This window comes from Puma concolor, chromosome A2 (assembly GCF_028749965.1).
Source record: "Puma concolor isolate L17-30 chromosome A2, mPumCon1.1.hap2, whole genome shotgun sequence".
Classification (NCBI taxonomy): Eukaryota; Metazoa; Chordata; class Mammalia; order Carnivora; family Felidae; genus Puma; species Puma concolor.
In genome coordinates, this window is record NC_141668.1 from 161,924,789 (window position 1) to 161,948,382 (window position 23,594).

The window sequence follows — 23,594 nt, forward strand, 5'->3', positions numbered from 1 at the left end:
CGTACCGTGAGATCATGACCTGAGCCGAGGTCGGATGCTTAACCGACTGAGCCACCCAGGTGTCCTATGCCCTCAGTCTTGAACTGAGGCACTCTGGGCACACAGTAGGCCACACTAGATTTTTTTTTTTTTTTTTATGTGCAAGTGGGGAGAGGGGCAGAGAGAGAGGGAGACACAGAATCCGAAGCAGGTTCCAGGCTCTGAGCTGTCAGCACAGGGCCCCATGCAGGGCTTGAACTCACGAACTGTGAGATCATGAGATCATGAGATCATGACCTGAGCCAAAGTCGGACGCTTAACTGACTGAGCCACCCAGGCACCCCAGGCCTCACTGGATTTAAAGGCATACCTACAACTGATTTAGCGATCACACTTCTCGGTATGTACCCCTCAACAAATGAGAGCCAGGTGTTGAAGAGATATTTGCACACCCATGTTCACGGCAGCATTACTTTAAAAAAAAAAAAAAAGTTTATTTATTTATTTTTAGAAATCTCGACACCCAGCATGGGGCTTGAACTCACGACCCTGAGATCAAGAGTCACGTGCTGGTCTGACTGAGCCAGCCGGGCGCCCTCCTTACAAGCTGTGTCATTCACAATAACCGAAGTGTGGAAGCGACCCAAGTGCCCTTCAACAGATGAATGGGTAAACAGAATGTGGGGTATTCATACAAGGGAATGCAATTCAGCCTTAAAAAGGAAGGGAATTCTGACGTGTGCTATAACACGGATGAGCCCCGAGGACATTGTGCTCAGTGAAATAAGCCAGACACCAAAGGACAAATACTTGTGATTCCAGTTATATGAGGACTTAGTGTATAAAAATTATGGAGACAGAAAAGTAGGATGTTGGGGGTCAGCGGCTGGCGGGAGGCAGAATGGAGAGCTAGTGTTTAAGGGGGATAGAGTTTCAGATTTACAAGTTGGATAGGGTTCTGGAGACAGACGGCCCTGATGACCGCACAGCAGTGTGAATGTGCCTTAAGGCCACCACTTAAAAATGGTGATGATTGGGGCGCCTGGGTGGCGCAGTCGGTTAAGCGTCCGACTTCAGCCAGGTCACAATCTTGCGGTCCGTGAGTTCGAGCCCCGCGTCGGGCTCTGGGCTGATGGCTCAGAGCCTGGAGCCTGTTTCCGATTCTGTGTCTCCCTCTCTCTCTGCCCCTCCCCCGTTCATGCTCTGTCTCTCTCTGTCCCAAAAATAAATAAACGTTGAAAAAAAAAAAAAATGGTGATGATGGTAGGGGCACCTGGGTGCCTCAGTCGGTTAAGTGTCTGACTTTGGCTCAGGTCATGATCTCACAGTTCGTGAGTTCGAGCCCTGCATTGGGCTGCAGAGCCCCCTTTGGATCCTCCGTCTTCCATTCTCTCTGCCCCTTGCTCCCCTGCTTTGCACTCTCTCTCTCTCTCTCTCTCAAAGATGAATGAATATTAAAACAAAAATTGGGAGGATGCCAGATGCTATGATGTTGTATGCCCTAGGGGGCGGGGCGGGGCGGGGCTACAGCTTCAGGTTTCTTACGGGGTAGGGGCCTGGGCATCCCCCTCCTTGAGCCGAGCTGTGTGCGACCGTTCCTGCCCTGAACCCGTCACATCTGCGTGCCTTTTACATCTTCCCAGCTTCGGGGGGAGTTTTTCAGGGATGGGAAAGCCTCTTCCTGCCCAAGTGTGGAACCAGAAAGTATTCCTCTTCTGTGCACCGAGTGTGGACTTAGAGAGCCGGAGAGCCTGGCATGGGCCCCGTCTGCTGGGGCTCCCTTGTCCCTTCGGCAGCTGCTGGAAACCTGTGTCAGGAGGGGTCTTTGGCTCTGGGGACAGTGTCCTGCATGAGTCACACTTTGGGTGGCTCTCTGACAGCCGTCCTCTCTTTATCTCTCATTCCTCATGAGCCACTACAGCCCCCACAGGCCCCACTCAGCCCTCCTGCCCTTTGTCTGCAGGTGAATGGAGAGCCCACGTTCACAAAGGGTCTGTGTGCCCATATGACACTGAGAAGCTCACAGCCTGGCTGTGTCCTGAATATTCTTCCATTCGCCTCGGTGCGGAGTGAACCGTGTCCCTGCAACATTCCTGTGTCGAAGCCCTAATCCCCCAACGTGACTGTATGTGGAGAGGGAGCCTTTAAGGAGATAATTAAAGTTACATTAAGGGTGGAGCCCTGATAGACCTGGTGAACTGGTGTCCTTTTTTTTTTTTCTTTTGAAAGACGCAAGCTGGGGAGGCAGAGAGTGGATGGACAGAGGATCCGAAGGATCAAGCCTGGTGTGGGGCTTGAACTCACGAACCTCGAGATCGTGACCTGAGCAGAAGTCTGACGCTCGACCACCGAAACCACCCAGAACTGGTGTCCTTATAAGAACAGGAAGAGAGACCAGAGATCTCTTGCTCACTCTTCACACACACAGAGGCATGGCCAGGTGAGGAGGCGGCGAGAAGGCAGCCGTCTGCCAGCCGGGAAGAAAGCCCTCAGCGGGAAGGGAATCTGCCAGCGCCTTGACCTTGGACTTCCAGCCTCCAGAACTGTGAGTTGCGAATCTGTTATTTGTTTACATATCTGTTGTTTATAAGGCACACAGTCTATGATACTCTGTTGCGACAGCCTGAGCCGAAAGGGGAGAGTAACAGTTCCTGTGGCTCCCGGTAGCCCTGCGGCCACCTCTCACCCTTCGCTCCACTCCCTGGAGGTGACCCACACAGTGGCCGGGCCTTCCTCCATTGTCCCCTTTGGCTGTGCCACCTGTCACCCGTCACTGGTCTCAGCCTTGGCTGGACCCGTGGATCACCTGGGGAGCCTTGACAGTGGTGACCCTTGACCCCAGCCCTAGAGAGTCTGAAGTCATTGGGTGAGGCTGGCTTTAGGGAGTTTTCCAACTTCCCTGGGTGATTCGAACGCGTAGACGGGGCGGAAAACCGCAAATCTACAGCGGTGTTTCCCAATAGGGGGCAGTTATGTCCCCCGCCCAGGGGGTAGCAGGCAATGTCTGGAGACATTTTTGGTTGTCGCAATTTGGGGCATGGGTTATATGAACATCTAGCGGGCGGAGGCCAGGGATACTGCAAAGCGGCCTGCAAGGACGGGGGCAGGGCCTGCAACGAACACTGACCCAGCCCCGAACATCAGTCCCGCCAAGGCCAAGAAACCCTGCCCTAGAGCTCCGCGAACCGAGTGTTCTCCACTCGAAGGCGCACAACACCGCATCAGGGGGTGGTGCTGGTGCCAGTGGGCTCCCGTTTTGCAGATGGGAAAACTGAGGCCCAGAGACAGCAAGTGACCTGGCCGCGCTCAGACAGCGGAGCTGGGTGCTCACGCTGGTCTTTAGCACAAACGGCGGCAGAGAGAATCACAGAATCGGGGCGGGCGCTGCTGAACCCAGTGGTTACGCATGCAGATTCAGCGGCCCGTCACCCTGTGGCTCTGTCCCTTCATCCCTGCTTCACCCACCCCTCCCGCCCACCGTGCCTCAGCGTCTCTACTCATAAAGTGGGGGTATGGCCGTCATGAAACCTGCACGGGTGGGCTTGGAGGGTGCTGGGAGCGTAGGGGGCAGGGCCAGGGTGGGATGGGGGCCACCCGGATCGGGAGCGGAACGCCCAGGTATTATCTGGGGGAAGAGCATGCCAGGCTGAGGGAACAGCGAGTGTGACCCTGGACTAGAAGGAGGGAGGGAAGGCCTGCTCTTTCGCTTTCTCCTCCTCTCTCCTTCCTGAGCCAAATTTGGAAAAGGACCACCGCCAGGCCAGGCCAAAAGACGCAGTGGTGTCTTTGGGCTGGGTCACACGGGCTCGCAGAGGCCCATTCTGCACATCTCTTCCTAGCCTAGGACTCGGTGACGTCACCGTCCACGGCTTGAAATCCACCAAGCTGGGGAAACTTACACCATGGAAACTGGCATACACTACACATCAGGTCCCCTCGCCCAGGGCCAGTTTCCCTTGCGCCCCGCAGCTCACACCCCTGTGCACAGCCCCTCACGCTCCCGTCTCTGTGTGTCCAGGCTGCTGTGACAAAGCATCGTGGACTGGGTGGCTTATTAACAGTAAACATTTAGGGGCGTCTGGGTGGCTCAGTCGGTTGAGCGTCCGACTTCGGCTCAGGTCTTAGTCTCATGGTTCGTGGGTTCGAGCCCCATGTCAGGCTCTGTGCTGACAGCTCGGAGCCTGGAGCCTGCTTCGGATTCTGTGTCTCCCTCTCTCTTTGCCCCTCCCCGCACTCATGCTCTGTCTCTCTCTCTGTCTCAAAAATAAATAAATATTAAAAAAAATATAAAACAGGGGCGCCTGGGTGGCTCAGTCAGTTAAGCCGCCAACTTCGGCTCAGGTCATGATCTCTCGGTCCGTGAGTTCAAGCCCTGCGTCGGGCTCTGTGCTGACAGCTCGGATCCTGGAGCCTATTTCAGATTCTGTGTCTCCCTCTCTCTTTGCCCCTCCCCGCACTCATGCTCTGTCTCTCTCTCTGTCTCAAAAATAAATAAATATTTAAAAAAATATAAAACAGGGGCGCCTGGGTGGCTCAGTCGGTTAAGCCACCAACTTCGGCTCAGGTCATGATCTCTCGGTCTGTGAGTTCAAGCCCTGCGTCGGGCTCTGTGCTGACAGCTCAGATCCTGGAGCCTATTTCAGATTCTGTGTCTCCCTCTCTCTGACCCTCCCCTGTTCATGCTCTGTCTCTCACTGTCTCAAAAATAAATAAAACGTTAAAAAAAATTTTTTTTAAATATATAAAACAAAGCAAAAAAGCCAATAAGCATTTATTTCCCAAAGTTCTGGGAGATGGAAATGCAAGATCAAGGTGCCTGGTAAGAGCTCTCTCCCTGGCTCCTAAATGGCCATCCTCTCGCCGTGTCCTCATGGGGCGGAAGGGGCACGGGAGCTCTCAGGGGTCCCTTTTATGAGAACGCCGATCTCATTCATGAGGTTCTACCCTCGTGACCTAATCACCCCAAAGACCCCACCTCTTAATACCCTCCCTTTGGGGGGTAGGAGTTCAACATCTGAATTCTGAGGGGACACAAACATTCAGCCTATAGCACTGGCCTTACCCCTTCGCTGATTATCACCTTTGCAACTTGAAATTGACCAAGGTGGGGAAATTTATGTCTCGGAAATTGGCAAACACAGCAAATCCCAACTGGGTTTACCAGCCCAGGGATGCTTACGCCCTGAGGGTGGCCCCATCCTTGGCTGACATCTTCCTGCCTACATTTCAAGATAAACAAAGCCCCTTGCCCTCAGGTGAGGCAGGAGGCCAGTCTGGTGGAGGAGGCAGAAGACCAACACATATCAGGTGTCATGGAGAAAACAGCAGCGGAGGAGTGGGGGTAGGGAGAAAGTGAGGGACGGGGAAAGCCCCCTCTCTGCCCTCCCGTCTCTCCCCCATCAGTCCCCTGGGTGCCTTGAATCTTTCTTCTTACAGCTCCCCCTCCCCTCCCAGACCCCTGAGTCCTTCCTAAGGCCCTTGCCCGCTGCCCTGGGTCTACCCTGCTCCCAGAATTTTCGTCATGCAGAAATTTCTCAGCTCCAAGCTCATTTCTGCTCATTGAACTCATCTTTCACATAAAATTGGCTTTGCTGCCTGCTCTGGGCAGCTTCCCTGCTCCTGTTAGAGAGGCGACATGGGCAGTGACTCGGAGGTCACTCTGCCCTTCAGGGAGCTCTGTGGTCACCACCTCACTCTGTCCACACCCATCCCAATGTCAGAGCCATTGAGGGTGGCAAGCCCCCCCCGCCCCACTCCCCACAGCCTGGGGCAGACCCAAAGCTTGTCTGCCCCAGCTTGAAAGTAGATTAGGGAGGGTGCTGAATACGCATCCAGTGGTCCAGCCTTCCTTTGCTCTGCCCGGACTTAGTTTCCCCATCTCCTCACCCCAGCCCCTCCTGGCGGAAGCTCTTTTAGAAAGAATTTCCAGACACACAAGGATGAAGCAAGGTAGCCCCCCTCCCCAAAATCTTAAGACACCCAGCTGAGTCCCCAGCCTGCTGTGCCCACCCTGCCCTCCCCCCAAATCCGGGGCTGAAGCCAGAAGCCATGTCTTCTGTTTATAGATTGAGGAGGGGGGAGAGGGGTTGGCAAGTTTTAAAAGCTCATTAAGGCCTGAATTCTTTTTATAGATGAGGTTTCCTGCGACTTTTCTTTCCTCCACCCCCTCCGCCCCTCCCTGCTTTCTGAATGCCGTATTTATTTGAGTTAGAAAAATAATGAGGTCCCTGAGGTCGTACACAACACCTCGGCTCTCTAATCAAAGTATTGCTGTGGAATTAGAAATATATAGAAATTTCTGTGCGCTGGCCCGCGGGCCACCAGCTGTGGACGCAGGGCGTGCTCACCCAACGCCACCCAAGCCCCACCAGACTGTCTTTGGGGGAGGGATATAATTAGCTGTTTCCCAGCAAAGTCTCTGCGGTGGAGATTGGGATTAAAATGCCCACGGTACTCCCTAGCGGGGGCTGGGGGATGGGGTAAAGCCCACTCAGAAGACATTCCTGGCTGAAAGGAAGAAAAATGGAGGGCTGGGTCCCCCCAGCGAGGGGGTTAGACACACCGGAGGCACTCAATCAAGTATGCAAAATGAATCGACGAACTAACAGTGACAAAGGACCCCTCCAGGCCTGAGGCTGCTGGGCCTGCCTCCCAGGCCCCTGTGGTGCTGGGGATGGGGGGGAGGGGGGGGTCCTGGTTTCAGGAGGGCGGCTCTCGCTTTAAATCTGCCCAGCCCTAAAGCAGAGAGATTCGGGGTGCCTGTGGGGAGCGGAGGGCCAGCGCCCGGCCCACTGCCCCCTCCCGCCCTGGCCTGCCTGGACCAGAGCAGACAGCAGGTGACATTTACAGAGTCTTAGGGTGGCTTTGGCAGAGGGGTGGCGGGGGGAGGGCGCCTGCGTGTGTCTGTGCGAGTGTGGGGGACCCTCGTGACTGTGTGTGACCGTGTGGGAGTGAGGACGTGTGTGACTGAGCACCTCCCGCGTGTCCACTCTGTGCTGGGCACCAGGTGAGCAAGATAAACATCCCTGTCTGCGCTGCGCTCCGTCCCGGAGGGACAGACGCTAACCTCACACGTGTGTGTGTGTGTGTGTGAAGCTGCCATGGGATAGGAGGCCATGTAAGCGTGTGGAATTTGAGGGCACGTGAGGGCGTGAGTGTGCGTGCGGCTGTGTGGGAATTTAAGCACATGGGAAGGGGTGTCACCGGGCGAGGGTGTGTTTGGGGCACAGGTGACCTGTTTGCCCCACATGCACCCGGGCTTTGGCCACCCTCCGTCGGGGCCCATCCACTGCCCCAGCCCCTTCTCTACATTCACCCCCTTCTCCTGAGGGTCAGCCCTTCCCTCCGTCCAGCCTCATACTCCCTTCTTCTGTGTGTTTGGACTTCACACGTCAGGGTCCGGGGACGGCCCACCTTGTCCGCCATCTCCCCTGCCCGGCAGGAGGGTCAGAGGGCTGGGCCACCTCGGAGCCCTCTGCTCCCTGGAGACCCTTCCCGTGCCCTTCTGGTGGGGGGTGGGGGTGGGGGGCTTCCACTGCTCTTTGGGTTGGGGGTGTGGGGGTGGCCCGGAGAGCCTACAGGGGGGTGGGAAGGGGGATGGGAGCCTGGGGCTCTGGAGGGGTCTCCAGAACATTCTTCCGCCCCCCAGTTGACAAACTCAGGCGCCCAGAGAGGAAGAAGGAGGGGACTGAGAGCAGACCCTCTGCTGGGGGGTGGTTCTCGGTCCTGGCTGCCCAACAGGGTCGCCCAGGGAAGCTACAAAATGTCTCTGATGTCCTGGCATCTCCCCCACCGAGGCTGCACCCCCAGCAGGAAGGAGCTGGAAGTACAGTGTCCCAGGCAAAGCCTAGGGAGGTTCTCAGCAGGGATACGGGTGACAGTGGGCCCGGATCCTTCTCTGTGGCGGGCCGTCCTACGCTCTGAAGGATGTTGAGTGGCCTTTCTGGCCTCCACTCACTCACCGGATACCCATAGCACCCTCCCCCTCCCCCCTGCCCTGAGTCATGACAACTAAATATGTCTCCACACATAGCCAAATTGCCCCTGGAGGGGGGGCAGAACCGCCCCTGTGAGAACCTCTGGGCTCAGGGCACACGTGGGCCTCGAATGGGCACCATGATGCCAACCCTTCACCGTCTCCCGGTGCCCCCAGAAGACTCCGGTCTTTGGCAGGGGAGGGGGCTTTCCTTTTGCCACATTCTCCCCCCTAAATCCTTGGGAAGGGAGAGCAAGCGGGCGAAGCAGAGGGCAAGTGGGATGAGGGTCAGTGGGGACTGCGGGCCCAGGTCTGCGAGCGACGGGGGGTGGGGCGGGGGGCTCCCCTCAGATGCCCGGAGCTCCGGCTGGCGCTGAAGGAAATGATTTCCACCTGCCTTCTCAGCAGCGCTGCCCCAAGGCTGCAGATTAAGAATCAATTAAGAGCGGGAAGAAGGATTTGCCAAGCGGAGGCCGTGAGAGCTGGGGGCTCGGGGCCGCAAGATGGATGGATGGGGGCGACTGGCAGGGGCGAGGGGCTCCGTGGGCCCCGGGCAGGGGGGGGGGTGGGGCTCAGGGGGAGGCTCCCTGAGACCGCAGTCCAGGGTAGCGGTAAAACCAGTGCTCGCTTCGGAGGTCGTTGTGAGGGTTGAAACGTGTGCGGCTCTAAGAATAGTGCCTGGCATTCTACAGAGGACAGACAGATCGGCGTTTGCTAAATAAAAATAAGACGAAGGATGGGGCCGGGCCTCCCCTGGCCGTACATGGCCGGTGGCCGCCGCGGGAGACCCTGCGGGTGCCCCCACCCGGACCACATCCCCTTTCCGGGGCCAGTGCACCTGTCTTCCACCCGCTTCGGGTTCGGCCATTAGCTGCCAAGGACTGACACCTGCCCCTTCTCTGGAGCACGTCTTGTGCTGGGAGCCCCCTCCTCTGGAGATGCCAGGGGGCTACTCCCTCCCCCCAGGTACAGCCCGCAGCCAATCGCGGTCCGATCTGGGGGTGCTAAAGGCCAGCCCCCCCATTGCCTCAACTTGTGACAACAATATGATGCAGTTCACACTCCAGAGCTCCCGGTGGGATCAGGCTGGGGTTAGATCCAGCTGAACCCACGTCCTGGCTGAGCCCATCCATCTGTCCGTCCTGCTTCCCTCGCTCTCTTCTCTCCTGAGAGTCCTGCCCCCCACATCACGGGCATCTGAGCCCCTGCCTCAGGTTCTGCTTCCAGGTAGGTGCTATGGACCGAATGTTTGCGGTCTCCCCACATTCACATGTTGAAGCCCTAACCCGGGATTGGGTTTAGAGGGGATCGTGAGGGTGGGGCCCTCATGATGGGATTAATGTTCTTAGGAAAGGTGGGGGGACGCCTGGGGGGCCCAGTCGGGTTAAGTGGCTAAGCACTCAGCTCTTGGTTCCGGCTCAGGTCATGATCTTATGCTTCGTGAGTTCGAGCCCCACATCAGGCTCTGTGCTGACAGCTTGGAGCCTGCTTGGGATTCTCTCTCTCTCTCAGTCTCTCTCTCTGCCCCTTCCCTGCTCGTGCTCTCTCTCTTGCTCTCTCTCACAAATAAATAAATAAACAAACATAAAAAAAGAGGGGCGCCTGGGTGGCTCAGTCGGTTAAGCATCTGACTTCGGTTCAGGTCATGATCTCACAGTTCGTGAGTTCGAGCCCCACTCCAGGATCTACACTCTCTCTCCCTCTCTCTCTGCACCTCGTTCACTCGAGCTCTCTCTCAAAAATTAATTTTTAAAAATTAAAAAAAAATTTTTTTTAAGAAAGAAAGACAAGAAAGAGACCAGAACTCCTCTGTGCCTGCCCTCCCTCCCTCCTCTCTCTTCCTCTGCCACGTGAGAACACGTGAGAACACAGAAGGTGTAATCTGTCAGCCAGGAAGAGAGCTGCCACGAGGGACTGAATCTGCCCAGACCTTGATCTGGGACTTCCCAGCCTCCAGGACCGTGAGAAAGGAGTGTCTGCTGTTTAAGCCACCCCCCTCCCGGCCCCTCCCACATCTATGGTATTTCGTTACAGCAGCCCAAGCTGTTGGAGACGGTCGCCTTCCTAGGAGGCCGACCCAGCTACTCACACACCAGCTGGAATGCAGTCTTAGAACTGAACCCCACTCCCTGTGAGCTCCAAGTCAACCTTCCCCCGCCCCCGTGATTCCAACTCCTGTTTCAAATCAGATGACACTCCTGTCACCCCAGGCTTGCCTCTCCAAATGCCCCCCCTCTGTGGCCAAGGTGATCCTTTTCGATTTCTAATTATTTGTCTGATCAGTAGTACATTCACACGTTCAAAAAAAAAATGTAAATACACAAAGAGGTATTGTTTGACAGGTCCCCTTTTTACTTTTTTTTTTTTAAGTTTATTTATTTTGAGAGAGAGAGAGAGAGAGAGAGAGCACAAGCAGGGGAAGGGCAGAGAGAGGGAGAGACAGAATCCCAGGCAGGCTCCGTGCTGTCAGCATAGAGCCTGATGTGGGGCTCGATCTCACAAACCACGAGGTCATGAGCTGAGCCAAAGTCAGGAGTCGGACGCTTAACTGACTTAGCCACCCAGGTGCCCCAAAAGGTCCCCCTTCTTACTCCAGGCCCCACTGGCCCAGTTTGCAAGCTGCCAACAGATATACATTATTACCAGAATCAGATATATCTTTCCATAGTGTCTTTATGCAAGTCTGGACAAATAAGAATATATTTTTCTGCCCCCATCTACAAAAAAAGGTAGCTGACTCTGCATTCTACTCTATGCAGAGAAATCTTTTTTTTTCATAGAGAATTTTTAAAATGTTTATTTACTTATTTTGAGAGAGAGAGAGAGAAAGGAATGAGCAGGGGAGGCACACAGAGAGAGAGGGAGAGAGAGAATCCTAAGCAGGTTCTTCATTGTCAGCACAGAGCCTGACATGGGGCTTGATCTCATGACCCTGAGATCATGACCTGAACCAAAATCAACAGTCGGACGCTTAGCTGACTGAGCCACCCAGGTGTCCCTAGGCAGAGAAATCTTTTAAAAGATTTTCATGGGGCGCATGGGTGGCTCAGTCGGTTAAGCGTCCGACTTCGGCTCAGGTCCCGATCTCGCGGTATGTGAGTTCGAGCCCCGCGTCGGGCTCTGTGCTGACTGCTCAGAGCCTGGAGTCTGTTTCGGATTCTGTGTCTCCCTCTCTCTGTCACCCTCCCCCGCTCATGCTCTGTCTCTCTCTGTCTCAAAAATAAATAAATGTTAAAAAAAAAATTTTAAAAATAAAATAAAATAAAATAAAAGATTTTCATAATTCTCTGATGTCTCGATCTGGGCATCTTGGGCAGGGTAGTTCTTTGTGACATGTGACTGGTTGTCACAGTGCAGGCTGTTGTGTGTCCCCGCTGCCATATCCAGATGTCACAAGCAATCCCAGGCATTGTGACCGCACCAAACTCTTGCACATTTCTACCGTCAACCTGAGGGGTGATAGTGTCCCTCACTGACAACTGCTGCACCACATCTGACCTCTCTGGCCCCCATGTCTCCTCTGCCCCCACCACTCTGGCCATGTTAGCCTCATCACTGTTCTTTGAACACCAAGGCGTGCTCCTGCCTCAGGGCCTTTGCACAGGTCATTCCTTCTCCTTGGAACCTTCTTCCTCAGTTACCCCCAGGGTTAATTTTTATTAGCCTCACAACATGAAGGCTGCCTTTCCCTACAGCAAGGGATCTGAGGGAGCTGAGGCTCTGCCTCGTTCTGTCGCCTGTGTCACACTCTATCCATCAGACGATGGTTCCTCAACCACACTCCAGATGGAGGTAGACGGGACTCCGTTTCTTGCAAGAAATAATATCAAAGAATTTGTGGACGTATTTATATTATAAACATTTTTTTTAAGTTTATGTATTTATTTTGAGAGAGAGAGAAAAAGCAAGCGCGAGAGGGACAGAGAGAGAATCCCAAGCAGGCTCTGCACTGTCCGTGTGGAGCGCTACGGGCGGCTCGAACTCACGAACCATGGGATGACGACCTGAGCCAAAATCAAGAGTCAGGCGTTTAACCGACTGAGCCACCCAGGCACCTCATATTTTAAAATTCTTTTTATGGTGATCTAATTGACGTAGAGCATTGTATTCTAAGTGTGCAACATAATGATTATATATATATATTTTATATGTTATTACATTACATACATATAACGGTCACCACAATAAATCTAGTTAAGACCCATCACCACACGTGGTACCAGTTTTTTTCCGTGTGATGAGAACTTTTAAGATCTACTCTCTTAACAATTTTCAAATATACAGCGCAGTATTGCTACCTAGAGTCACAGTGCTGGACATTCCATACCCAGGGCTTATATGCTATCTGGAAGTTTGTACCTTCTGGCCACCTTCACACGTGGGCAAAATGGGGGTAGGTGGACATATTTTATTTTATTTTATTTTTTAGTTTATTTATTAGAGAAAGAGAGAGGGAGAGAGGGAATCCCAAGCAGGCTCCACATTGATAGCGCGGAGCCTGATGCGGCGCTCGAGCTGACGAACCACGAGATCGTGACCCGAGCCGAAATCAGGAGTCTGACGCTCAACCAAGGAGCCACCCAGGCGCCCCTGGGTGGACATGTTTTAAAACCACCACGTTCTACCGTATGTTTTTTCCTTCTCTTCCCGTCTTTAAATCATATATATCGCTCACTTCCTTATTTGTGGGCTCTCTCCTCTACAGCTACCCTGTGAGGTCCCCAAGAGTAGAAACCACCCTCTTTGTTCCCCTGCACAGAGTAGCTGCTTGACAACTAGGGTTTGGGTTGGGCTTCTGGGAAGCAGAGCCTGAGATAAGGATTCAAAGGCAAGTCGTTTATTTAGGTGGTGACCCGGGGAAACACCAGCAGGGGGGCAGGGAAGGGAGACAGATGGAACACAGCTGGTGACTGACGGGCGTGTTATGGAGCCCGTTACCACTGTGGGTGACTGAAGCTCATTCGCGCTGGGGACCTCCGGGGGGCGGTGCAGGACGGTGCGGGGAGGTGAAAGAGACAGACGGCTCGTTTGCTCACCAACTGCCCGTCAGGTCGAGAGGCGATCCCGGGGAGGGGGGCCGTTCCCTGGCACTTGCAACCTGCCAGGCTCGGGGAAGAGGAGGCTTCAGAAGCTTTGGAGAAAGCCCCAAGGCCGAGAGCCGCGTGCGTAGCGGCAGCTGGACCGCAGCCGGGAGCCTGCTGAGCCGGTGAGGCTGGAGGGGTCTGGATGGGGCAGCGACAGCTTCCGCTGCAACCATCAGTTGAATAATTGAATACACATTTTTCAAGAGTTCCCCATAGCCTAAAGGACACTTCTGAGCTGGCACATAAAACCACTGTGACCCAGCTTTAGGTCCTGATGCTACATCAGCGGTGGCAAACTCGAACATCTACAGGGTCCGCCGGGCAGGAAAGACAGAGGGCAAAGCCAGCTGGGGGTTAGGAACAGGGAGTCCTCCTGGATTTCATCTTCCTTTTTTATACAGAGATGTGAGTATGGCTGGACCTTGCTCTTTACGGGGAAAGCAGTAAAACGCGGGCCAAATGTTAAGATGCTAAGGGACCCACAGGCACTGTGTTGGGGGGCCATAGGGAGTGGTGGGGACCGTGGAGGATGCGAGAGCCCGTTCCCCTTATGCTCTGGTCTCTTACTGCCTTGTGGGGACGCAGGTCCTGGCTGCGTTACCTGCTTTTGTGGGTTTTCTTGGAAGGGCAGAAATCTGGATTTTTATGCAAAAGCGTTAATTGGTTAGGGACACCTGGGTGGCTCAGTCGGTTAAGCATCCGAGTCTTGGTTTCGGCTCAGGTCACGGTGCCCAGGGTTGTGGGATTGAGCCCCACATTGGGCTCCGTGCTGGGTGTGGAGGTTCCTTGGGATTCTCTCCCTCTGCCCCTCTCCCCTGCTCACTTGCGCGCGCGCTCTCTCTCTCTCTCTCTCTCTCTCTCTCAAAATAAAAATATACGATATAAAAAACGTTAATCATTAATTTTTAAGCCTTAGGAGTTCGATCCAGATATTTCTGAAAATATTTGTGGGCTGGTTTTGACTAGTTATCACCCTCTGTGCTACCCTTTTGGAGCAACTTACAGCTCCAAGAACCTGGCATATCCTTTAAAAACCCTAAGCCTTTGCACACGTTTTTTTTTCCCTCTGCCTGGTCTGCCATTCCAGTCTTTATGGAAAACTCCTATTCATCCCACAAAACCCTACTCAGAAATTACTCAAAGCAGAACTCCCCTGGAACGCCTCCTGAGCATTTTCTTATTTTGTCGAGTAGATTTATTTGTTTCTTCCTCCGCACCCCACACCCCAATCCCCACATACAATCTATGTGCCCTCTGGGGGGTAGCTCTGTGAGTCCCAGTCAGCACTGTGTCCTCAAGTTCAGGGTCCAGCACCACAGGGCACAAACAGAACTGGTTGAAGGCATGGCCTTGTCATGTTTCACCCTGTTATCTGTATCCAGTGGTATAGTGGGTGTATGTAAGCTGGCTCTTTATTATTATTATTATTATTATTATTATTATTATTATTTATATTTTCAAGGTTTTACTCTTTATTTATTTTGAGAGAGAGAGAGAGAGAGAGAGAGAGAGAGAGAATCCCAAGCAGGCTCTGCACAATCAGGGCAGAGCCCAATACGGGCTCAAACTTGTGAACGGTGAGATCACGACCTGAGCTGAAACCAAGAGTCGGACACTTAACTGAACCTCCCAGACACCCCTGCCAGCTGGCTCTTAATTAGATTTTTTTGAAGTTATGGTGCCTGGGTGACTCAGTCAGATGAGGGTCCGACTTTGGCTCAGGTCATGATCTCGTGGCTCACGAGTTTGAGCCCCGCATCGGGCTCTGTGCTGATAGCTCGGAGCCTGGAGCCTGCTTCAGATTCTGTGTCTCCCTCTCTCTGCCCCTCCCCTGCTCGTGCTCTGTCTCTTAAAAATAAACATTTAATTTTTTTAATGTTTATTTATTTTTGAGAGAGAGAGAGAGAGAGAGAGAGAACAAGTGGGGGAGGGACACAGAGAAAGAGAGAGAGAGAGAGAGACAGAATCCAAAGCAGGCTCCAGGCTCCGAGCCGTCAGCCCAGAGCCCGACGCGGGGCTCGAACCCGCGAACCGCGAGATCGTGACCTGAGCCGAAGCCGGACGCTCAACCGACTGAGCCACCCAGGCGCCCCCGTTCTAAAAATCTTTTACTGGAGCGCGGCAAACATACCGCCTAGCGGGCATGTCAGAAGCAGACCACGCGATGAATTCTCATGAAATGAGAATAACGTTTTACCAGCACCAGATCAAGGATGGAACACTCCCAGCCCCCAGCGACTCCCCCCACCCCCAGCCCCTTCCAGCGGCCACCCCCCCCCGCCCCCCGCCCAAGGATAACCGTTGTCCCAGTTTCCATCATCACAGAATACTTTTGCCCGTTCTAGAACTTCGTAGAAATGGAACCAGACAGTATTTCTTCTCCTGTATTTGCTTCCTGTTGCCAATATTGTCTGCGAGATGCGTCTGTGTTGCAGTATCCCAGTGTTGGACTCCCACAGTTAGCCCCTCCAGTCTGCTCTTATGGACATTTGGGTGGTTTCCAGTTTGGGACTACTTACCCGGGAGCGGAACTGCTCCGTCATGGGGGCGTGAAGAATCAGCTTTCGTGGGTGTAATGAAACGGTTTTCTAAAATATTACCACGTGCCCTCCCACGGCCAGGGTGTGGGATGCTGCACAGAATCTAATTCTTAGATGGCAAGGCCATCTTCTTAAAATGTACATCAGGGGGCGCGCCGGAGTGGCTGAGTCAGTTAAGCCACCAACTCTTTCTTGACTTCAGCTCAGGTCATGATCGCAAGGTTCATGAGTTCAAGCCCTGCGTCAGGCTCTGCGCTGACTGCACAGAACCTGCTTGGGATTCTCTCTCTCTCCCTCTGCCCCTCCCCTGCTCTCTTTCTCTCTCTCTCTCAAAATAAAATAAACTTAAAAAAAAATCATCAAACACCACCACACAATAAACAAATAAAACACATGATTAAACCAATTAATTTTTTTTTAATTTTTTTCTTTTTTAATATTTATTTATTTTTGAGGGGGGGGAAGAAACAGAGCACAAGCAGGGGAGGGGCAGAGAGAGAGGGAGGCACAGCGTCTGAGGCAGGCTCCAGGCTCTGAGCTGTCAGCCCAGAGCCCCACGCAGGGCTCAAAATGTCCCCATTTCAAATGAAATATCTCGAAGACATCGTTCCCCGTTTCCCTCCTAATCTAAATTAGCTAGCTATTCTCCTAGCTTCCTGTTCTTTTCCTTCAAGGCAATGATTACAGTTTAATAACGACAAATGTGTGTGATTTGGGTGTTTATTTCATCTGTGCCCAGGTATCAGTCATGTTCTATTTCCTGACTGGGCTTGTAGGTATACGGGTGCTCGTTGATGAAATTATACATTAAAAAATATATTGAACACACATACAGCCCTTAGGCCCCTGTTAGGCACTGTTCTATGCATTTCTCAAATATTAATTTATTTCATTGACATGCATTCATTTCACTTTTCAAACACTCGTGAAATGAATTAATTTCAACGTTCAAATGTTAATCTATTTCATTTGATCCGCAAAGCAGCCTTATGAAGTGAGGCGGTTATTATCCTATTTAGAGATAAGAATATAGAGGGACATGGGGCGCCTGGGTGGCTCGGTCGGTCGAGTGACCCACTCCTGATGTGGGCTCACGTCACGATCCCAAGATGGTGGGATCGAGCCCCACGTCGGACCCCATGCTGGGATTCTCTCTCCCTCTGCCCCCTCCCCCACTCGCACTTTCTCTCTTTCTCTGAAACAAAAAATAAGTAAGTAAGTAAGTAAATAAATAAATAAAAGAATATAGAGGTACAGAGACCCCATTCCCCTCAACCTCTTCAAAGGCTCGGAATCTTCCCCTGCACCCTCCACCTCTGACTGCCGGATGCAGGAGGAGCCGGGGTAGTGTAGGATTTGGCGGGGTTAATTTCGAGTCTTGCGCTGGAAGGGGAATGATCACTTCCTCTGCGTCCCATTGGCCAGAACTCCAGCCCATGAGCCTGCCCAGCCATACGGGAGGCTGGGAAAGGCAGTCTTCCTGTGTGTACGGGGAGAGGAAACGGGTTTGGTGAGACGGTGGCTTCGGGGTCACCCTTTTTCCTGAGCGCCTACTAAGTGCCAGATATTTATCCATGTTCTGCTGTTCAGTGCTGGAAATACATACATACATACATACTTGATTTAAAATACAATTTTAAATTAGCAAAACTTTACAAAGTTTTTGAATGAATACATTTTGAAATAAATTACGGTGAAGTGATCACACAGCGTGTGTGCATGGAGAGCGGGTGCGGAGTGGGGATGGCCCTGTCCATCTGTATGGGGCCAGCAGTCCTGGACGGCAGAGCCCCTTCCCAGATGAAGCAGGTCCTGCCAACCCGCTCCCCGGCAGCCATTCTCCTCTTTCTTTTGAGTATCGGTCTTTTCAGTTTTAGCTGGGTACATGGCTTCCCTGTTAGAGACTACAACTCCCAGTCTCCCTTGCAGCTAAGTGTGGCCATATGACTAAGTTCTGGCCAATGGGGTGTGAGCATTCGTGCCGTGTGCCGCTTCCGGTGTGTCCTTCAAGGAAAGCTTTTGCCCTCCACTTCCTTTTCCCTGATTCTCCTCTAAACTCCAGGAGGAATCCACCAGTGATGTGCATGGCAACACTGTCCCCCTAGCCCTGGACCTAGGCTAACCTCTGGACACTCACATGAGCAAAAAATAGACCCTCATCTTAGAGCCACTGAAATTTTGGGCCTCTTTGTCATAGCATCGTGGCTTGTGCAGGACTAATGCAGCATCAGCCCTCTCCTGCAGGCTAACCCCTTGGGTGCTGACCTAGCTCCTCCATTCCTGTCACCACACTCCCTCCCTCCCTCTTGTGACTCTGACGTCCCACACAAGAATGCACAAACCTTCCTAGATTGTGTCCCGAGTAAACACCAGCATGTGAGAGACGGGAGTCAGATAGACAGGTTATGTCGAGACTTCATTTGTTCAAGATCTTAATGCTCTGGGCTTACCGCACTATTTCAATCACCAGCCTACAGAGTCTAGACTCATAGAAGTCTGATATTTTTGTTTTCCTGGCATCCCTTTCCTTTTCTACAGTTTCGCTTGGAGGAACCATGCCTTAACCCCCTTTTGGTCAACATGGAACAGCATGGCAGGATTGAAGCCCTCTTCCCCCCGCCCCCCCCCCCCCCTTACCTCCAGGGATGAGCATGTGGCCCAAGATAGGCCTATCAGAACATTTCCCCCTTCCTGGTTGGTCCAGGGATGGACCTGTGACCCAAGATGAGTGGATGAGAGACAGTCCTTAGACTTTTGCAGCAATTGTTGGAAAAGAGGTATTTTCTGTCTGCCAAGGTTGCTAAGTTATGCGGATATAAGTCAGGAATGCATGGAACCGTCTCACCACTATTTATTGAGAGCTGGCCTGAGAGAGAGGCTAACACAAAAGAAATCTGAATTAGGAGATGGACAGACCCAGACTCCTGGTGATATCATCGAGCACCTGGATCCAGCCATGACTGAAGTTATACTGCTGTTGTACTTTTCCCTTGTATGAGCCAATGCCTTCTTTTTTTTAATAAGTGATGGCAATTAAGGGTTTCCTTATGTGCAAACAAAAAATGTTCTGGCTGCTGCAAAGATTTCACCTCTGACCTCACCCAAGGGTGATAGCCCAGTGTTTACTCCATTAGGCTGATCATCTCCCTCCACTCTAGGTCTTTCCATCTATCAGAAAGGAAGAAGAAAAGCCCCACTCAAGCCAACTTAAGTAATAATAATAATAATAATAGTTACCATCTTGTAGAACAGTAAGTTCAGAGTCAGGGCAGCTCCTGGGTTGATTAATTCAGTGGCCCGATGATGTCATCGACTCAAGGCCTTTGCTGCCCTCCCTGCATCTTAGCTTTGTCCTAAGGCTGGCTCTCTTCACGGTCTGAAGTCAGCTTCCAGAACTCCAGGTGTCATGTGCAGAAATGACAGGTTCCAGCAGCAGAAGAGCCCATCTCTTAATCGCATCTCTTTTCAAGAGGAAGGAACCCTTCTCCTGGTTCTCCCTAACCCGAAATTTGTCATGCGGTGTCTCGGTTTGGGGTCCTCCAGAGGTGCACTCAGAGGCCCAGTTTGAGTGCAAGCAGTTTATCTGGGAAGTAAATCCAGGAAACACTGGCGGGGAGATCAGAAATGACATAGGAAAAGGAGGGCAGCCAAAGCAAGGGGTAAATAAGCAGTCACTGCCAAGGGCATCCGGGGTTCAATTCCGCTGGGCTATGTTGTGCGGACGCGTATTTCTGAGACGTCTCACCCAAGTGGAGAGGGCCCTGCGAATGCATGCTCCAAATCCCATCCATCATAGATTGAGGGCTGCTCCCAGGGTCACTTCCGACCTGTCCCACGTGTGGATCAGGAGAAAACCCCCAGGTAGAGAGCCGCACACACGTGCCCAGGGGTCGGCAAACTCTGTAAAGGTCCAGATAGAAGTATTTTTAGCTTTTCAGATTGCATAGTCTCTTTCGCAGTTAGTCTACTCTGCCCTTTGAGCGCAAAAGAGCAGCCCGAGAAGACACGGAAACAAACGAACGTGGTTGTGGGCCAATAAACTTTATTTGCAAAGACCGGCCTCGAGCCCTAACTTCGCCCACCCATGGGCTGGAACAGCCAGTCCTGAGCGGAGCCGGCAGGACGCCCACAGCTTCAGAGGCCATGCCCCAGCCAATCGTCAGTGAAGGGAAGGGAACGCCCGGTGGATTTGGACCAATCAGAGCCCACCTTCTGAAGCACCCGCCCACTCAGCCTGGAAATGGATTGGCCGCTGCCTCTTCCTAGATTGTTGAGGGTCAGGCGCGTTCAACGCCACGAGACGTCAAGGGGCCACGGTGTGGAGGTGGCCCACAGAGCAGGCACTTGGCTCTGGGGTTCGTTTGGCTTTTTTATTTTCCCTGCCTGGATGGTTGATGGCTGGAGCAGGAATCTCAAACTCTCACCCTGACCCAGGCACAGGCTCAGGTGTGGCCGAGTCCCGCTTAGGGGTGGCTGGCCAGACACTGTGTTCAGGTGGATCCCCAGGGCACAGAGGAGCTGGAAAAGATGGGAGAGGAATTGGAGTGTGGTCTTCCATCGCATTAGCTCAGGTCTGGGACTCCCAGGCGGAGCCTTCCAGATAAATCCTTTCTTTCTCTGAAAGCACATCTTCCAATACTCTGCAGTCATTAAGCAGAATGAGGCGGGCCTAGATGCGCCCATTTGGGGCGGGTGTCCAAGCTATATAATTAACTGGAGAAAAAGCAAGGGTGGAACAGTGCGTCTGCGACGATCCCCCATTTGTGAAAGGCAAAGAGGATATTCGTGCAGATGCTGGAGTGTGAATGCAAAACACCAGAGCGGATGCACAGGGCAGGTCTTAGCCGGGCTATATTGAGGCCAAGGGAGGATCAGCACAGAGAGAGACTCAACTCAGCACGCTCTCCCTTGGATCAGCACAGAGAGAGACTCAACTCAGCACGCTCTCCCTTTGACAGGCCCTGCATTCTTTTCATTTAATCAGGAGTGCGTATTGCCTTTATGAGAAAAGAAATTCCACTCATTCTCCCACCCACTCATATTTTGTTGCTGTAGGGATGGGAAAGAAGGTAAAGAGGACTGGGTTTCCCCCAAGCCGTCCCTGGACTGGGGGATTTAGGTGCAGGAAGTTTAATCTCCAAAGTGATTCCAAGAAACACAGGTTGAGGGGGGACGAGGAGTGAGGCAGGACAATGAAGGCATTGAGCAGGTTCCCAATGTGATAAGTGGGGTGCAGTTCTGCTGGGGACCTCCAGGGGCAGCAGAGAGCACACACTTCAGAGTCCTATCTGCAGAGGAGGAGGGAGCTGGGGTATTTATCCTCCAAAATTCTGTCTCTTGTTGATGACAGTCACTTCTGGGAGTGTCCCCTCCCAGCACTTCGGGCCTGCAGCCTCCCCCCGCCCCCCCCCCGCCCCCCCCCCCCCCCCCCCCCCCCCCCCCCCGCTTACTTGTATAAAAGCCTCAGGCAGAGAGCCGCAGGGATGTCTGGGCCAAGGGGATGTAAAAATAGCACCCAACACTTGCTTTACTGTAATAGAAAGCAAGAGTTTGGAGTGGATGGTTGGATTTTATGTCAACTTGGCTGGGCCACGGTGCCCAGATATTTGGTCAAATATTATTTGGGAAGTTTCTGAGAAAGTCCTCTCTTTGGGTGAGATTAACATTTAAATCAACGGGCTTTGAGGAAAGCAGATTACCCTCCATTTTGTGGGTGGGCCTTATCCAATCAGCGGAAGGCCTTAAGAGAACAAAGACTGATGTTCCCTGAGCAAGGAGTTCTGCCAGCAGGCCGCCTTTGGACTCAAACTGCAGCACTTCCCTGGGTCTCCTGCTTTCTGGCCTATTCTGCAGATTTCGGGCGTGCCAGCCTCCACAACTGCAAAAGCCAATTTCCTAAAATAAGTCTCTCTCGCTCCGTAGACATATGAGAAGTTTCCTTCATGAGCGACTTGGTTTAAGTTTGAAACAAAGTAAAGTCGGTTTTGTAAATAAAGTAAAAAAGCGTGAAGGGGAGCACCTCTGCCATGGTGCCTGGCAACGCTGTGTGTATCCCCACGGCCACACTGGCAAAGGCTTGAACCGCAGAGAATCACATCTCTTCCGTTTTGCGGTTGTCTTTTTTTTTTTTTTTTTTTTTTTTGGAGTGTGGGATACAGGCCTCAGGGGGCTTCTTCTTTTATTCACATAAGTAGCTGTCAGAATTTAAAAGTGGTTTGTTGTGTTTTTACTGGGTCAGACTGTCAGGCTGCGTGCTTGGCAAGGTGGTTTGCAAAAGGCAGAGGCGAGTGACTGAGCTTCAAGGGACACTGGGGTGACAGCCTGGGCTGCTTTGCCCTCACACCCTCTCCTCATCATCCTGACTTGCTTCTGTTGGGTGTGGGTCTAAATATTCTAGATCTAAGGGCACCTGGGTGTGGCTCAGTGCCCGAAGCATCTGATTTTGGCTCCGGTGATGATCTCATGGCTCGTGAGTTTGAACCCCACATCCGGCTCTGCGCTGACAAGGAGGAACCTGCTTGGGATTCTCTAGCTCCTGCTCTCTCTGCCCCTCCCCCCCCCCTCAAAAATAAATAGACATTCAAAAAAGAACAGTAAACAAATATTCGAGGCTCAGTCGTTTGAGCATCCGACTTCGACTCTGGTCATGATCTCGTGGTTCGCGAGTTCGAGCCCCGCGTCGGGCTCTGTGCCGACAGCTCGGAGCCTGGAACCTGCTTCAGATTCTGTGTCTCCCTCTCTCTCTGCCCCTCCCCCACTCGTGCCCTGTCTCTCCCAAAACTAAACATTAAAAAAATTAAAAAAAAAATAGATATAAGATGTTTCCACAGCACCTGCCACCCATGTTAGGTTTTACTACTGTGCTAACACTTTCCCCTATTGGAGCTCGTCTCCTGGGGCCCCGGGGCCAGGCGACAGCTGGTTCCCTGATCGGGGCCTCCCCAGGCTGCCCACAACCTGCGGGACGCTCCCACCTCTCCCCTTCCCTGGCTCCCGGCTGCTCCTATCCCAGCCTGGGTCCCAGCGTCATCTCCTCCCCTCTCCTTTGCCCCTCAGCCCCAGGGTGACCAGAACCCCTGCCTCGTGGGACAGCTTTCTAGCACTTTCCCCTTTTTAAGAGATTGACTGCAATTTCTCTAATAACATCACATTAGCTAGAAATTAATGTCCTCATTAAGACAGCAATTAGGCACATTAGCGCGGCAATAAAAGAGAAGCTTATGAAATAATTGCTGGTTCCAAAATGCCTTTAATTTAGTGTTTTATATTGCGCCGTGTTATTAATTTTTTCCCTCGGCAGAAGATAATAAGAGAAACATTTGAATTGTGGGAAGGTTTAAAATAAAAAAAAAATTTTTTTTAAAGGAAAGCGATGTTGATGCCTATAGACAGATGATCTTTCTTTTCCACGAAGCCCCCAGTGATTCTCGATCCCCTCGGATGATGGCGGGGATGGGGGGTCGGGCCGTGCCTGGGGACTCTTTTCGTGGATCTGGGACGCGCTCATCCATGGATGGGGAGATCACGAGGGAAAAGGCGGATGAGAAGTAAATTTGTGGAAGGTTCTTTTGCCCCCATCTGAAGCCCTGGGTCGACCTTAGCATCCCTAAGTGTGGCGCAGCTGGACAGGAGGTGGCTCCCGCGGGGAGCAGCAGAATTAGCTGGCACTGCTGAGTGTCCTTGCCCCAAATCCGGAATCTTCTTTGGCTGTCTTAGGTTGGACTGGCTCCAGAGGCAGCCCCTGAGAGCAAGTGGCCCCAGGAAGCACCAGGAGGGACAAGGGGAAGTGAGAGAAGGAAGGGAAGAAGGCAATTTCGGGTAGTGGTAAGTGCCGTGAGTAACAACCATAAAAATTAGAGGAAGCAGCTGATGAGGGGCCGGAGGGTGGCACGCCTGTCTGAGATAGGGACGGCCTCTCAAAGGAGGGGACGCGTGAGCAGGGACATCATGAGGCGAGGGAGGGACCCACCCTGGGGAAAGAGGGTTCCAGGCAGGGAAGCAGCAGGTGCAAAGGCC

The 23,594-nt window shown here is 52.7% G+C and overlaps 1 long non-coding RNA gene across 1 annotated transcript in view; it reads left to right on the plus strand.

The window, feature by feature from the left end:
• The window catches only part of LOC147583732 (uncharacterized), a 29,851-nt gene extending 27,596 nt beyond the window's left edge, over nt 1-2,255 (plus strand). The window contains exon 3 of the long non-coding RNA XR_015248502.1: nt 2,209-2,255. This is a non-coding gene — a long non-coding RNA (uncharacterized LOC147583732). The remainder of the gene's footprint in view (nt 1-2,208) is intronic.
• Nucleotides 2,256-23,594: the final 21,339 nt, after the last annotated feature.